This window comes from Aethalodelphis obliquidens, unplaced genomic scaffold, assembly GCF_003676395.1.
Source record: "Aethalodelphis obliquidens isolate GAN/ISIS:26980383/991018 unplaced genomic scaffold, ASM367639v1 scaffold15, whole genome shotgun sequence".
Taxonomy (NCBI): domain Eukaryota; kingdom Metazoa; phylum Chordata; class Mammalia; order Artiodactyla; family Delphinidae; genus Aethalodelphis; species Aethalodelphis obliquidens.
This window is the reverse complement of record NW_020837959.1, coordinates 24,139,665-24,157,342: the sequence shown is the minus strand read 5'-3', so window position 1 is coordinate 24,157,342 and position 17,678 is coordinate 24,139,665.

Sequence of the window (17,678 nt, the reverse complement as noted above, 5' to 3'; positions counted from 1 at the left end):
ACTTCTGTGAGAATATGTGGTTTAGACAGATCTTGTTTCAAAGTTTTTCAATGCATCAACCTAGATTTCTCAATTCCAAGTCTCATAGATTCATGTCATTCCAACTAGAGTCAAGACCAACTAAGCCAAAACTGTCTTGTAGTAGCTGAGAATTTATCCTTCTCTGAAGCTATGCTGCCCCTGTAAACAAGCCTCATGCATGATACTCCAATATTTCTCTGCTCCGGAAACTGTCTTTATAGTATATGCTACAGTAGGTTTTTTACTTTCACACTTATCCTTCAATTGGATAATACTGATCCTTGACCTTGTATTGTCTTTCTCCAATGCATTAACTTCACTCAGCATCAGGTATCTAACTCCATTGTCCACATAAATAGTGCAGCCACCAGAATATTTTCTTCCACTTTCCATTAGTATCCTATTCAAGTTTACCATCTGTAAATTTCTTTTAACAATTTAAAAGCTCTGTGTTAGGAGCTTTTATTGGTTTACCCACTACAATTAATGGGATCCACATTGCCATAGAGGCTTCAGAATGGAGAGAAAAGTGGGGCTAGTATCAGTTTAAGCTACCCACAGGAAGCTTGGCTAAACACAATGGATGCCAAGGCAGCAATTCCATGGAGCAACTTGGCTAAACTCTCAACAGTCGAAAAGGCAGGTAAAGCTACTTTTTTGAGGAACATTAATTGTGTCAGAGATAACTAATACAGTAAGTCCACATTTTAAAAAGAGAATGAACTATTTTCTAGACTAACACATAAAGTAAGCAGTCACAGAGCTCGTTGGAAGACAGAAATCTTGATTAAAATCAACCAGATAAGGCTGTTCACCAAAAAGAATTTCAAGCTTTTGTGTATACACATGACACAAAAGTTAAAGGAGCCATCAATCTTAGAATTAATATATTAGTACCTTAGAATGATTGATACTACTGGTATTTAGCCCAAGGGGAAGATGAATCCAAAGTGGCTGAGAAGAAAGATAGTTGTTTTTTTAATACCAATTTAGTATTCAAGCCATTTATGTGCTGAACAGGAGCTACAAGTTGAAAAATCTTATGTCTTGCATTGTTTATATTTCAGAACATGGTGGGCATGGCAATTCCCAATTTAAGAACACATATGGATATTTTCATATATAGATAACTGGATAAATCAATCCTGCTTAAAAAAAATCAGTTCATATTATGATCATCAACATAGAATAAACAAAGCAGTGCGTTTTGTAGACTGTGCTATTTAGAATAAACAAAGCAGTGCCTTTTGTAGACTGTGCTATTGAAGAAGCATATTCTTGTCTCTGTGTTACAAATGATAGAACATAAAATCAGACAGAACTTAACCCACTATTCAAAATGAACAATTTTTTAAAAACTTCAAATATTGAACTAAAAAAGGTACAGTATTTTTAGCCAATTGAAGTTAATCCCACATTAAAAAAAGATAAATGGAACATTGAAAATAGAACAGTGCTGTGCTAAGCTGTGAAAACTGAAGCACATGCCTGCCTTTTTTTTAATGGCTTATTTTCATCTTTCTAGTGAATCACTAAACTTTTAACTGATTTAATATCTTATTCTCTTAGAAGGGAGAAGATAAAAGTTCAGTTTTATGTAATTACATATCTTTTCATAATTTGCAAATTCTATCTGTAAATGTTATAAAACCATTCTATCTTCTCACTCAACTCTTCATGTTATATGCTACTTATTGAACACTTGATCTATAATGCCTTGGATTGTTTCAAACAGGTAATACTTACCTTTACAACTAAATCTTAAGCTTTTGAGAATGAAAATCTAATCATCATTTAATCATAAACCTACAACAAATAAATGTTTATTCAGCACATGCTCTAAGTCAGGCTGTGAATTAGTTGCTAGGGATACCAGCCTAGACAGAGATATAAACTCTGCCTTTATGGAGACAACATAAAGAAGACAGACATAAACAAAGAAGTATAATACAATATAGTAAATATTATTGCAGAGCTGTGGTGGTGTGGAAAGGGAATCAGGTAAAGTAAGAAGAGATGTGACATTTTAGAGGGATCCTTAAAGATACATTGGGATGTATGCTTAAGACAATAATGCCTTAAACTTTTTGTTTTCCTTTGTAATGCTCAACATAGAATTATTCATTAGTCCTCAGAAAACACATGCCAGTGGACAAAATATCTTTGTTATAAATTCGTGGGGAGGAGAAGGCCCCAGAAATTTCCACAGTTCTTGCCTATTTTACCAACATCTCTATAACATTACAAAGCTATAAGTCACTGATATTCATGTATATAACTATAGCCACTTATATATTTCCCTAAACGTATATTACCTTTTAGCTATGCTTCTGTTAGATAGCAATAATGTATGGTTAAAATATAAAATTAATTAAAATACAAAAGGTAACTTTATGTTATTCTAAAAAGTTTCAAAAGATTTTTTTAAAAATAAGAATTCATTTGGCTAAATACCCACAGAGTTTTTAAAGATTTATGTCATCCAGAGAAGATAAACTTACTTTCTTCCTTCATAAAATGGATTTCTCATACATTTGTCAAATGCATTAACTATTCTATTTATAAAAACAAAACAACAATTGAACAAACAATGCCTACACAGCAAGTTAAAAATATAAGGTTTGGAAATAGCTTTCAAGTGTTTTCCAGCTGTAATTACTTAACTTTTAAAAAAGCTGACCTATTCTTATTTTATTATGTTCTTAATTTAAGACATTCAATAAAAGTTTTATCTCTGACTGATCATGCATACTTATATATTTATTATTCCTGAAAAAGTTTTAATACTATCCATGATTATAGTTGTTCCATCCTCAAATAAATATTTGACTAAAATGCATAGTTGAAAATCTGATGCTATTATTTGGATTGTCATTTATTTATGCTAGCAAAATGAATGGTTTCTTGACTCTTTTATTAAGATTAAGCCATTTATATTCTAATTGATTTTTTAAAAAGATTCTTGAAAAAATGTTACATTATTGACTCAGAAATATACTTCCAAAGGCATTAAAAAATAGATGGTCAGCCATCAATATGTGTTACATATTTCTTCTTATTTTTATTTTATTTCTGTGAATACTTATATCGATGAATAATTAAAATAGCTTATGGGGTTTCCCTGGTGGCTCAGTGGTTGAGGGTCCGCCTGCTGATGCAGGGGACACGGGTTCGTGCCCCGGTCCGGGAATATCCCACATGCCGCGGAGCGGCTGGGCCCATGAGCCATGGCCGCTGAGCCTGCGCGTCCGGAGCCTGTGCTCCGCAACGGGAGAGGCCACAACAGTGAGAGGCCCGCGTACCGCAAAAAAAAAAAAAAAAAAAAAGCTTATGGTGTAGTTGATATTTTGTCTACAGAACTTTACTGCTGTTATACATACTTCCATGTTATACTGAATATTAATAGTTCTTTCCCATTAACTGCCTACTGAGGCTGGGTTAGACTGGGCCATCACTGCAGAAAAGGATGGCACATACACACACACACACACACACACACACACACACACCCCAAAACAAAACAAAACAAACAAACAGAACATGGGCCCAGTGCAAGGGGGCAAGATGTTGGTAGAGCAAAGCAAAGATATTTTCTAATAGTTTAGAATACAAGAGCAAACAAAAGCAAGGAATATGTCCAAGTAACATAGTGGAGAGGCTTCATGGAGAAGCATTAGTTTTGGAGTCAGACACATGGAGTTTGAAACCTGAGCTATAAGATTCTGTGCAAAAAGATATGTAAATTCTTGATTTTTTAATTAAAAACTATACATAATAATTACTATTGAATGCAATAATGGCTGAACTATACCTTGCACAGTGTTTGATGCAAACTAAGTCTTCAGTACATGTTATATTCATTTCTTCACAACTGATGGTGCTGTAATCTGCAACAGTTAAAAACAGTCTACATGATTTAAAAAAAACAGGATTACTAAGAAGAAGAGATAAATAATATAGAACAGAGGTTTTCAAAATTTAGGAGTATAAAAATAATTGTGATACTTAAGTGGCCCAAACCCAGAGATTTGGCTTCAGTTGGTCTAGAGCAGTGCATAGGCATCTGCATTTTTATTAGGCCAAGTGATTTTGTTGCATATTTGTGCAAGAAAATCAGTTGGATAAATACACAGGAAGAGTAAATTTCAAATTCTGTGGCCTTATATGAAGGAAGAGTTTATTTTGTACAACAATATAATATTTAACTTGGTATCAATATTTCTCAATCATATCAATGTCTCTCAAACTTGAATAATGGACTTATTTAAAAGAAACGTACTGTGAGAGGCTATCATCTTTGTCCAAGGTGACCAGATTTACCCTCCCATCTGAAACAACCAAAAAACAACAGACTATATATCTTTATCTGTATCATCTATATAATCTGTATCTCTGTCTATCTATATCATCTATAAGAACATACACGATGGTTTTCAAGACACCAGACAACAGTGGGTAACGTTTTCTGGCAAGTGAAAAAGAAACAAGATACTTTCCTCACTAGCTGCCTTAAAGTTTCCAGGCCAAAGCAGAGAAGGGAAAGCAAGACAAGAGTCCAGGAGATCACATGAATTGACAAAACAGAGCTGAGAGTTCAGAGAGAAAAATGTGGCTGGAGATTACAACACAGATTACTGAGAGAAGAGATCTTCATAAAGAGATAACTCTGCATATCTAGAGTCTGAATACTGATCAACCCTAGTGTTTGAGAAAACTAAAAAATCCAAAAATATTAGAGAACAATGCCCAGTTTCTCACATAGGGCTGAGAAAGTGCATATCCCACTAGCCAGATCAGACAAACTTAATATTATGTGATATTGGATAGAATACTCAGGAAAATCTAACCCCAGAAGTTGGGAGTAATATGCCCTAAACAGAGCCATATTCTAGACACACCTAGGAAATCATAAAATAATAATGAACCTAAACATTCAAACTTTAAATAAACTATATCTCAGAACAAACCTCACAAATATAGGAAAAATTATACTCAGGTTCTAACAAGGTGAAACTACAATTCTAATTTGACATTTATTTATTCAAATATCTGCTAACACTTTGTTCATATAGTAATATACATGGCATCTTGTAGATATTACTTGATGCAATCAAATAAATTATATATCAATTGCTCTTTATATTTTTTTGGAATGTATCATTAGTAGACAAATTTGAGTACATTGTGTGAATTTGATCATAAATATACTAAACACTGACATCTCATAAACATAAATAATTCAGCAGTGGTTATCTAGATAATTATTCACAATATATGGGGTGAACCATATATTCTCATGTAAATCAGAGAACACTTGAGGATCTATGTTAAAATATATAGTAATTATGGAAAATACTTAAGCGAGAAATTGAAAGGGTCAGAAGATGTTTCCTAGTGGAGGGAATTGTATAAGTCACTTTTGATGGAGTAACGGTATGATTCTAGTGAAAGATGATGGAAGCCTTATCTAAGAAACTGGCAGTAGAGAAATTTTAAGTGTTTAAGGCCGTCTGTGTCTGGGATATTTAGAGTAAGTGGCATAGGGAGAAATTAATATTTCAGAAGTAAAGTTGATAAGTTCTTTCTTATCCAGAGCAAGATCTTACAGTGATTACTGTCTTCCTAATTTCTCCCTAAAAATGTTTTGGATGACAGGTGAACTAGTCAACTTAAATCTCTTTAGTTAATTGCACCTCTGTACAAAATGTAGAAAAGTAGGAAAGACTGCATTTTTACACAACATATAACATGCTTACAGATATTTAAATTGCATAGATATTAAAAAATGTCCTGATTAGGTTATGGAGAACACTAAATGGTCAGACAACTGTGTACTAGTTGATAGGACAAAAGGTTGTCATCTAAAACAGAATGCCAGGATGATTGGGGACATATATTGAGATATTTGTAATAAGGGAATAGAGATTCTAGTTACTAAAAAATATTTGAAAGCTAAGAATACAAACTGTAACTACCTGGTAGTGCACGGAGGGGGGGGGGGGTTTAGAGAAAATACTCTAGGTATATTGTATGTCAAGAAGATTAAATATTTGCAAAGCTCAGAAAAATCTACAGGGGCTTTGAGAAGTTTATATGCACGTGTGTGTGTGTGTGTGTGTGTGTGTGTGTGTGTGTGTTTATTTTACTAAGAAACTTCAAACACACAGCAAGGTTCATAGACTTAAAATTGATTTTAAAAATCTATGTTATTTCTTGGATTGCCTATGTACCTTATTGTGACTAACTTGCAACTGCTGAGCGAGCAGTATTTACCAAGGCAGATATGATTTTCTCAGTTGCAATATAATGTTGATCTCATTTGGACTGACTGCTAATCCATACAACTCAGTATGCTGACTTTGTAAAAGATTATTATTTCATATTACCAATGAATTTTAAAATGTGGTAAAAGGCAATCTTTTGAAGGGTGCTAGTTTTGAAATTTGGTGTGGCCTTAACTTACAGACAGCAGGGTATCCAAATGTCTTTAGGATCAACCACATTTTCCATAAAATAATGGGTAATGTTGATTAAGTAACAATTACAAAACATTGCTTTAGTATTCTTAACTGTGGTTCATTGAAAACCTTTGATGGAAGGCTCTTACAGCACATCAGTCTACACATATTGATCAAGTCAGACTCAGATCTTTAACATTAAAATGTATTCTATGTGGAAAAATGGTTATAATATAAAAACACATTAGAAGTACTATCTCAAAAGAGCAACTCCTAAAGGGTCACATTAGGACCCTGTTGTATATTTGTTTGAAATATGATCTCAAAGTATTATAGAAGGTTATGTATGTGTCCCATAATATTTTGGGAAAGTTTTCAAAAAAGGAAGATTTCAGAAATGAAAAAAAAAGTAAAAGATTGAATTCAAGTTTGAAGGTTGAGTGGGATTTAGTGCTGGAGTAGAAAAAGAGAATTAAAAAATAAATAGAAGCAATAGTCTCAGGAGTGGGAAATAGTAGGGCCTTTTGTAGTAAATATTGGTAAAATTGTCATAGCTAAAAGTGGGGTGAAATGGGAGCATGTATAGAAGTAGATATGGAATAGAAGACAAATAATAAATGACCAATATGTTCAAAGAGCAAATTATGCACTTTTAATATTAGTTATGGCTATTAAAAAGTACTTGATAATTTGAAGTAGAAAAATAAAATAATTAGCAGTAAAATAGATTGAAAAATGGACTGAAGGATGAGTAAAGGGCAGTTATTTATAACCCCAAACTTCCTTTTACCCAGAATTTCTACTCCACTTATCTTAGATTGATTTTATGAGATATATCCAGATATAGTACTGTTTGGGGGTTTTAGGAATTCTGAAGCTATTTGTGTGTATTATAGAATTAAGCAATTTTTTTTAAAACTGTATTATATTGTTGGGTTTCAGAATTCCCTTGTGTATCTGAGGGGAGGCAAGGAAGAATCTTGCTGTTTTGGAATAGAATTAGAACTATCCTATGAACCTATGACTTTTAGTTGACTGTATGAAATTGCCACTTTTCTAGTACAGTCTGCTAAAAGAACCTAGAAACAATGATATTCCACTAGAGATGAGTAGCCTTAGTTCCCAGATCTTAATTTCTAAACATTTCTCATGAAAAGGAACAAGCGGACTTTGGTGAAATGGTTAATTTCAAAGTCGAAACAGGGAAAATACAAGGTAAACCAGAAAATTGTCTTTCAGGAAGTAAGGAAAATTATGTATATGTGCATGTTTGTGTGTATAATATGTATATTTATATATAATATTCTCATAGTCACTGATTATTAGCTCTTTAATTAAATGATTATTGAGTTGAAAAAGAGAAAAGGTAATCTGTCTATACAGTAAGGTTGGTTTACTTAGTGTATCATGTTAGGTTGGAATTTTGGAAGTGAGAAAATATTTTGGTCTTCTCACCACTTAGGCATTAGATTCTGGGTTATGTCTCTTAATACTTAGGCAATGTTTCATATTCCTCCAAATCTACACTCAGCAGTATAAAAACTGACTAGTATGTATTTATGTCTGTTGATCACAATCATCCTGTTAACACATCCCAGAGATTACATATTAATTCAAGTGATATGTAGAATTTTGTAATTTTTTTTGGCCTCCTCTATTAAGGCCACTAGATCTATGGAATATTGCAAGTAAAAAAAATCATATTTAAATCCAGATAGTCCAATATATATAGATAGATTTTGAATAAAAAAAAAAAAATCACAGTTTCAAAAGAGAATAATCTGAAGGGCCTCCTAGCACAGAAGATAAAAGGGGCCATAACAAGCTAAATTATTCTGTCACAACTTTTATGGTTTTTAACTGTCCTTTCTTTTCTATTACATGCATATTAGAAGTCAGCATATTCTATTGGGAGGAGAATTAATTGGAAGGAAAAATGAGAAGATTTTTGCTCTTATATTCAGTATTATTCCCTTACACTTGAACCAGACATTCTTTTTCTTCTACTCGACAGGTTATCCTATATGCCAATAAAATCTAAAATTCAAAAAGTCAGATGATCTTACTTAATTTTTATTATTCCAGAAATCAAGGACTCAAAGCTACTGGGGCATGGGTCCTGTTACTTGAACATATTATTCTATCTTAGCTAAACCTAGCTAGCTAGCTAGCTAAATAAATAAATAAGGAAGGTCAGGTTGAAATAAGTGGAGGAACAGCAGGAAAATATGGAGAAACAAATCTAATCTCCCTATTGCATGACTAGGATACTGTAGACATGGACTAACTTGAGTCTCTTTGAAACATGTAAGATCTAATCTAGAGGTGGGAATTAATAAGACAGGGATAGGTTTTAGATAAATCATGTTATGATTCTCAGATGATGTAAACTTTTTCTCTTTGCAGCCTTATGTCTCTTATTTCTTCAAACACAAATGGTTGTTTTCTAAGACTACTGGTTGTTATTATGTCCCTCTCAGGTTTGAAAAGTTATTAGGCTACATGGAACTTCTGGCTATTCTAAATGGATGGGTTAGATTGTTTGTTTTTCAGTAAACCATTTTCATTGCACCATGGAAACCCATATCAAAACAATTGAAATTGACCAACTTCCTGATTGAAAGATATGGTTTTAGAATATCAGGAGTATAACAGTGTCCATAAAAAGTATCCTAATCACTTTATCCTTCTTAAAAAGCCCTGCCCTCAAGGGAAACTAGTTTACAAAAGCTAATCTGATGAGATATTATCAGAGCCTAACTAAAGTAAAACACCCAACTCTAGTCCAGTTTAACCATCCTGTCCTACCTAGAGGAGAATTATAAAACTGAGAAACACTTGTGAAGTTCACAGCCCAGAGGCATAAACTCACTAATAGACTGAGACCTAATCATAGGTCTATAGAATGTTTTCTTTCTCCACACACCTCTCCACCACAGTACTAAATGTCTGCATAAAACAATCCCTTTAGCCCAGTACGTCATGTCCAGGTATCAAGAAAAATTACAAGGCATACTGAAAGGCAAAAAACACAATTTGATGAGACGGAGCGAGCATGACTGTACATGACAGAGATATTGGAATTATCAAACCTGGAATTTGAAGCACCTATAGTTAATGTGCTAAGGGCTCTACTGGATAAGGTAGATAGCATGCAGGAACAAACGGGCATGTAAGCAAAGAGATGGAAATCCTAAGAAAGAACCAAAAAGAAATAATGGAGATAAGCAACACTTTAATATAAATGAAAATGCTTTTCATGGGCTCATCAGCATATTAGATACATCTGAGGAAAAAAAAAACTCATCCATAGATATCTGATCTGTAGATTCCTCAAACAGGAAAAACAAAGAGAACAAAGACTAAAAAAATTAAACAGTGTCCAACAACTTTGGGACAACTACAAAATATATAACAAATACATAATGGGGATACCAGAGAAGAAAGAGAGAAAGGACTAGAAGAAATATTTGAAACAATTAATTTTCCCAAATTAATGTCAGACACCAAACCACAGATCAAGAAAGCTCAGAGAACACCAACCATACATGACAAATTTTAAAATGTTTTGAACTAAATGAAAATGAAAACAGCTTGTCAAAACTTGCAGGAAGCAGTAAAAACAGCACCTAGAGGAAAATTTATAGCATTGAAAGCATATATTAAAAATGAAAGGGCTTCCCTGGTGGCGCAGTGGTTGAGAGTCCGCCTGCCAATGCAGGGGATGCGGGTTCGTGCCCCAGTTTGGGAAGATCCCACATGCCGCGGAGCGGCTGGGCCCGTGAGCCATGGCCGCTGAGCCTGCGCGTCCGGAGCCTGTGCTCCGCGGCGGGAGAGGCCACAACAGTGAGAGGCCCGCATACCGCAAAAAAAAAAAAAAAAAAAAAAAAAAAAAAAAAAAAAAAAAAAAAAAATGAAAGAAGATCTAAAATCAATCCTTTAAGCTTCCACCTTAGGCAGCTAGAAAAAAGAAGGGCAAATTTAATCCAAAGTAAGCAGAAAAAAATTAATAATTAAAATTAATGCATAAATCAATGAAATTAAAAACAGGAAATCAATAGAGAAAAATTAACAAAACCAAAAGCTGGTACTGTGAACATCAATAAAATCAATAAGACTCTAGCCAGGCTAACTAAGAAAAAGAGGAGAAAACACAAATTACTAATATCACAAATGAAAGAGGGAATATCACTACAGATCCTATGGACATTAAAAAGATAATAAAGGTGTATTATGAACAACTCTGTGAACACAAATCTGATAACCTAGATGAAATGGACCAATTTGTTAAATTGGTCCACAGTTTGCCAAAACTCATACAAGAAGAAAGAGACTATTTGAATAGGCCTATATCTGTTAAAAATTGAACTAGTAATTAATAATCTTCCAAAACAGCACCAGGCCAAATAGGTTCATTGGCAAATTCTACCAACCATTTTAGGAAGAAATAATACTAATTCTCTATTATCTCTTCCAGAAGATAGAAGCAAAGGGAATACTTTGTAACTTATTCTATGAGGACAGTATTGCCCTAATGCCAAAAGCAGACAAAGGTATTACAAGAAAAGAAAATATAAACCAACATCTCTCATGAACACAGATGCAAAATTTTTTCAACAAAATATTAGCAAATTGGATACAAGTGTATGTAAAGAAAATTATACACCATAGCCATGTGAGATGTATCCCAGATATATAAGGTTGATTCAACATTTGAAAATTAATTAATGAAATCATCATATCAACAATTTAAAAAAGAAAAATTACATAATCATTTTGTTAGGTGCAGAAAGTTGTTTGACAATATCCAACACTTATTTATGAGAAAAATTTTCAGTAAACTAGGAATAGAGAGAAACTTTCTCAACTTGATAAAGGATATCTACAAAAAACCTAGAGCTAACATCATACCTAACAGTGAGAAACTTGAAGCTTTCCCACTAAAATGAGGTACAAAGCAAGGATGTTCTTTCTAACCACCCCTTTACAGCATTGGACTGGAAGTTCCAGATAATGCAGTAAGACAAGAAAAGGAAATAAAAGATATACAGATTTGGAAAGAAGAAATCAAACTGCAGATGACATGATTATCTACTTAAAAAATCTGAAAGAATTGACAAAAAGTTCTGGAATTAATAAGGGAGTATAGCAAGGTAATCGGTTACAAGGTTGAAATACAAAAGTCAACCTCTTTTCTGTGTGCCATCAATGAACAAGTGGAATTTGAAATTAAACACAATATAATTTACATTAGCATATATTACATTCTAAATACAATTACATTGTATTTATAATGTAATATAAATTACATTAATTTATATTAAATATAAATACTTATATTTAAACCTAATAAAATATGAACAAGATATATATGAGGAAAGCTTTAAAACTCTGATGAACAAAATCAAATAATAAAAAGTAGAGATATATTCCATGTTCATGGATAGGAAGTCCCCAAATTATCAAGATATCAGTTCTTCCTAATTTAATCTATAGATTTAAGGCAGTGAATCAATCCCAGTAAATTATCTTCTAGATATGTACAAACTGATTCTTAAATTTAATCCAACCAACACAATATGGAGGAGACTAACAAATTTGGAGGGCTGACATTACCCAACATCAAGACTTTTAAGACTTACTACAAAGGTACAGTAATCAAGACAGTGTGGCATTAATGAAAGAACAGACAAATAGATCAATAAACAAAATAGTCCAGAAATAGAACTACTTAATTATAGTTAACTGATTGTTGATAAAGGACCAAAGGCAATACAATGGAGAAAAGATAGTTCCTTCAGCAAATGCTGCTGGTACACTGACATATACATGCAAAACAAAAAAATAATCTAGACACAGACTTTATACTCCTTACAAAAATTAACTCAAAATGGATTGCAGACCTAAATGTAAGTGCAATACTTTAAAACTCCTAGACCTAGATGACCTTCAGTATGGTGATGATTTTAAGATACAACATCAAAGGCATGATTCATGAAAGAAGTAATGGTTAATCAGGATGTTATTAAAATTAAAAATTCCCCTCTGTGAAAGGCAATGTCAAGAGAATTAGAAGACAAGCCACAGACTGAGAGAAAATATTTGCTAAAGACATATCCAATAAAAAAATTGTTGTAAAAAAGTATGCAAAGAATTCTTAAAACTCAACAGCAAGAATAAAATTTGGCCAAAGACCTTGACAGACAAACAATGAAGATAAACATATGGTAAATAAGCACATGAAAAGATACTCAACATCACATGTCATCAGGGAAATGCAAATTAAAACAACAAACAGATACCACTAACACATCTATGAGAATGGCTAAAATCCCAAAGCCTGACAACACCAAATGCTGATGAGGGTGCAGAGCAACAAGAACTCCCATTCATGGCTGGTGTGGTACAGTCACTCTGGAAGACAGTTTGGCAGTTTCTTACAAAGCTAAACATACTTTTACTGCCTTTGTCAGTGATTGTGCTCCTTGGAATTTATTCAAAGAAGTTAAACTTCTGTACATGCAAACACCTGTGCATGGATGTTTATAGAAGCTTTATTCATAATTAGCCAAGCTTGTAAGCAACCAAGGTGTTCTTTAGTGGGTGAACAGATAAATGAACTGTGGTATATAAAGATAATGGAATATTATTCTGCACTAAAAAGAAATGAACTATCAAGCCATGAAAAAACAGGGAGGAACCTTAAATGTGTAATGCAAAGGGAAAGAAGCCAATCTGAAAAGGCTACATTCTGAATGATTCTAACCATATGACATTCTGGAAAAGGCAAAACTATGGAGACTGTAAAAAGATTAGGGATTGCCAGGGGTTAGGGAGGAGGAAGGAATGAATAGGCAGACCACAGAGGATTTTTAGGTCTGTGAAAATATTTTGTATGCTACCATAGTGATGGGCATATACCATTATACATTTGTCCAAATCCATAGAATGTACAATACCAAATGTGAGCCATAAGGAAAACTATGGACTTTTGGGGATGATGATGAGACAGTGTAGGTTCATCAATTGTAACAAATTGATGTAACTCTACTGGGGGATATAGAAAATGGGGGAGGACATCCATATGTAGGGGCAGTAACTATATGAGAAATCTCTGTACATTCGCCCTCAGTTTTTCTGTGAACCTAAAAATTCTCTAATACAGTATTGCTTTTGAAAGTATCCTAATCCTTAAAAATCCATTTCATTATTCATTTCTGAAATATCTTTACTATTCTGTCATTTTTGTACTTACATAATTATGACAGGGTTCTTCAGGGCAAAACAGTTTAAATTGCTTTCAATTTATTAAGGCCAATTAATGAACATAGAAGGAAAGCAATTAATCATAATTTGTCTATTAGCAATTGTGACAAACAGTACAATTTATCTCAAAAAATATCAAATGGAGAAGAAAAAGGGAAAAGGGGGAAAAGAAAATAATCTAGGACTAATTAATGATGATCAGGATAACTTCTGTTCGTATAGTGTATTAGCTAGGATACAATTTCAGTACATAATAGAGAACAAAATTTGAAAGTGACTTAGGCAGAATTGAAGTTTATTTTTTCTATTGTAATATCTTGGATTTAACCTGTAATAGCCTTGTTAGGGTTTGTAAGAGATATCTGCACCAAAATGCAGTATAGTACCGTGTTTCCTTCTGTCTTGTTGCTGCTTTGGTTTTAGTGTCATGACCAATTTGCATTTTACAAAATGGAACTACACTGACCATATTCCTGGAAACTGAATAAAAAATGATTGGAGAATAGGCGTTCCATTTCTTTGATGGAAACAGCATGGGATTATATATATTATCTCTACTCAAATCTCGGGTTGCCAAATTAAGTAAATAAAATTTCTGAATGCTCAGCTGAATTATATAAATAACAAATATGTTAGTATAAACATATCTCATGCATTATTGGAGCACATTCATATTAAAATATCATGATTAAGTATATATATAACATTTATCCAAAATTATTTTTTAATTGATTTTATTGAAGTATAGTTGATTTACAATGTTGTGTTAATTCCTACTGTACAGCAAAGTGATTTGGTTACACATATATATATATATATATATACATTATTTTTCATATTCTTTTCCATTATGGTTTACCACAGGATATTGAATATAGTCCCCTGCGCTATACAGTAGGACCTTGTTTATCCATTCTGTATACAGTAGTTTGCATCTGCTAATCCCAAACTCCCAATCCATCCCTCCCTGCACCCCCTTGGCAACCTATCCAGAATTCTTGCATTTTACCTGACCACTCTAATCACACTCCATCCCATTAATCAGAATTTAGTTAAAAATCATCTACTTTTAAGGAAAACTAAGAAATATAAAGCTATTCCAGATGGTCTTGCAACCAGCTAAATACCAAGGGTTCTATAATTATAGATATTGGAAACACAATTACAGTCTCTACAATTACTATATTTTAGGGCTGATATGGCCAGAAGTAAATTCAGTCTTTCTGTAACTGACATGAAAGTATTAGTGCTAAATGAAAGAACCCACCTGAAAATACAACTATACTTATTGTGGGTTTTAAAATCCCACTTGCCTCAAAATTTACAGGCTTTTATTCCCCTGCTCTCCATGTAATCCAGATGTATGTCATGAAGTCCTCCAGGCTGACAGCCAGCGATGTTGGGAATCACTTAATTCTAAGGGTTTATGGGTATATCTACTCTGTTTATGATCACATCAGGCAAGTCTGAACACACATATCATATAAGGTATTTTAGTTTATCCTCATACTAACTAAAAATTTAGTTTGTGATTCAACTTTGGTAAATACTCTATGAGGAACTACAAAGGCATCCACTCAAATAGAGATCATAATGTCAGTTTTAACCATGCCTATCAGAGGCTTAGTCATAGAGACATTTACGCTTAAGTACTAATTCTCTCCAAAGTCAGCCATGACAGCCCAGCTCCCTCTTAGGACTCCAAACTTTATTTTTCCATCTCTTTTTTCTCCTTCTGTGATAATCTTTGCTCTTCCTTTTTCTTATAGTTGTTATAGCTATCATTAATTTTATTATTTTTAAGGCATGTCTACTGATATAGAGTAAAAGTTATATTTTAAAATTTGTATTATGGTTTCTGGCAACAAACATTTTGAATTCCAGTCCTGTCATATAATGTATTTATTAATTTTCTCAGCTACTTGTATTAGTATGCATGCCTATTTTTAAGACAGGAATTTATTGTAAGAATATTGAATGGTACTTAGGGAAAAGTCCTGGATAACACCAAAATAAATCCTCCTTCTTATTAAGATTATTCTATTGATCACCACTCAAGTTATAGGTCATTTAATTATCTATTAGGCAACACTGTCTTTTCCATTTATCAAATTACTTGAAAGATACAATATACTTATTCATTGTTAAATTCATTGATAAGTAATACTTATATAAATTGATAGAGCTGACAACTCTATATTTTCTACCTTTTTAAAACAAGGAAATGTGTAACATGTTGCATGTTTTCTGTCTACAAAATAATTTGTTTTCCATGATAAATATAGGAAGTTAAAATAAGAAGTATGATTTCTGTGCTTGTCTTATCTGCCAAAGCTGTATCAAGGTCAAGGTCTACATTAAGATTTGACCTCAAAATTCTGAGTCATACCAAGATAACCATAGAAAAAAATTAAAAACATCGTCTTGAGGCAAATATGAATGCATTACTTCTGTTTTAAATAATGTCAGTCTCCAATTATATTTCAAATATTTGATTAATTTTGTTTTTCATGTACATTAAAACATATATAGGACTGAGGTAGAAAGAAAAATTTATAGGCTTACATAAAAAATTGAATCATGTATCCCTAATATTGAGAGTACTAATAATGTTTTTATGGCAACGTTTATGTGTCTCGTCAAATAAACTTCCCCCTGCCTTTAATACAATTAGGTAGTTATTAAAAAAACAATAAGGAAAATGTAATCTATACCAGGCACTAATGTTCATATTATTTTCTTATTCTGACAGTTAAATTCTTAAAACAATATTTAGGTTAATTTATTATAACTTAAGGAAGTTTACAATAAGTAAAAACATATACCTGTTCTTTACTTAAGATCAACTCAAATCAAAGAGGGATTTCAGCCAATGAGATGCAATGAGGGATTATAGAAAAATTAACAGAGGAAGTACAGAATACCTTAAATAGGTAATTATGACCTAACTTATATTTGTGAAATGCAACTATTAAGAGTAAATGTTTATAAGGGATATGCTAATTACTTTTACTCTATTCTACCCACTAGAAGCAAGTCACTATGTGCATAATGGTTACTTAGGGAAGGAGAGAGGGGTCTGTGCTTGGCATGGCTTGTGTAGGAGAACCTGTGAAGTGGCTGACAAATTTCTTTTCCTTGACCTAGTGATAATTGCCTTATAATACTTGATTAAGCTATATGTTTCCATTGATTTTATTTTTCCGTGTTTTATGTTACAATAAATATATTTTTAAAAGTTGTTTTAGAACTGAGTGCTGAAAAACATAAAAACTAAGTGGGCTTCTCAAATTGTTTTAGGGGCTTTACGTTACAAATAGAAAACTGGGGAAACTTGATAAGTATTAAAAGCAGAATTTAGGAGTACAACTGGTGAAAATATCATACCAGGGAAAAATAAACTCTGATGAAGTTCACAGAAAAAAGTTATATAATGCATTAATATGCAGAATTTTCAAGTCCATGGACACATCATTGTATCCTTATACATAAAGTGAGCCAGAGGAAAAGTATGTGTCATGAATATGAAGATGCACCTGGCATAAGAACACTTTTATCATTAGCAGCATCTTCAGCTTGTAAAGAAGAAGCAACACTTCACGGATATGATTCATGGGAATTATTTGAGTGTTGACTTTTCTGAACATGCTGGAGGGGATGTGAGTAAGAGAATCTTGTTTCAAATATGCGTGTGTGTGTATATATATATATATATTTATATTTTTATAGATCAAAGCTAAGTCAAAAGCAACAGTATGTGGCTTCCCTGGTGGCGCAGTGGTTGAGAGTCCACCTACCAATGCAGGGGACACGGGTTCGTGCCCCGGTCCGGGGGCCTGTGAGCCATGGCCGCTGAGCCTGTGTGTCCGGAGCCTGTGCTCCGCAGCGGAAGAGGCCACAATAGTGAGAGGCCCGCATACCGCAAAAAAAAAA